This window comes from Colobus angolensis, unplaced genomic scaffold (genome assembly GCF_000951035.1).
Source record: "Colobus angolensis palliatus isolate OR3802 unplaced genomic scaffold, Cang.pa_1.0 Scaffold36, whole genome shotgun sequence".
Classification (NCBI taxonomy): Eukaryota; Metazoa; Chordata; class Mammalia; order Primates; family Cercopithecidae; genus Colobus; species Colobus angolensis.
Window position 1 is genome coordinate 1,441,373 of NW_012116932.1, and position 1,014 is coordinate 1,442,386.

Sequence of the window (1,014 nt, forward strand, 5' to 3'; positions counted from 1 at the left end):
ACTGAGATCTTCTGCCAACAGCCATGTGAGGAAGCCATCTTGGAAAAGGATCCTCCAGCCCCAGTCTAGCCTTCAGATGACTGCAGTCCCCACCAACACCCTAACTGCAACCTCCAGAGAGCCCCTGAGCCAGAACCACTCAGCTAAGTCACTTTCAGATTCCTGGCTTTCAGAAACTGTCAGATAATAAACATTTGCTGTTTTAAGCTGCTAAGTTTCAGGGTAAGTTGTTAAACACCAGCAGACAATGATGGGTGAGGAAGAGTTTATTTAAATGTGTGGTCAGGCCAGGCATGGTTGCTCACGCCTGTAATCCCAGCACTTTGGGAGGTGGGCAGATCGCTTGAGGCCAGGAGTTCAAAACCAGCCTGGCCAACATGGTGAAACCCGTCTCTAGTAAAAATACAAAAATTAGCCAGGCATGGTGGCTCATGCCTGTAGTCCCAGCTACTCGGGAGGCAGAGGCAGAAAAATCGCTTGAACCCAGGAGCCAGAGGTTTCAGCGAGGTGAGATCATGCCACTACATTCTAGCCTGAGTGACAGACCAAGACTCTGACTCAAAAAAAAAAAAAAAAAAAAGTGTGGTCAATGAATCCTCCCTCCTGTGGTTGCATTTGAGCAAAAATCAGAAAGAAATGAGCCGTCTGAGGAAGAGAACTTCAGGCAGAGGGAACAGCCTGTGCAAAGGTCCTGAGGTCAGAGTGTGCCTGGGGTGTTCAAGGAACAGCAAGGAGGCTAACATGACCAGAGTAGGGGAGGAAGAGAGGTGAGGCCAGAGAGAGGCTGTCAGGGGCTATGGTGGTTCTCAATGAGGGACTGTATTGAAGTTGGGAGTTTTCACAATGCCTGGGGTACTTATGGCATTTGGAGATGGGGACAGGAACACATAATACCTTGCACTGTGACAACCAGTTCCACATCCTGAAGAGCTGCCCTGCCCAAAACGCCTGGATCAAGGCTTAGGTTAGAATACTGAACAATGGACATGAACATGATCAATTTGTTCTTTGAAA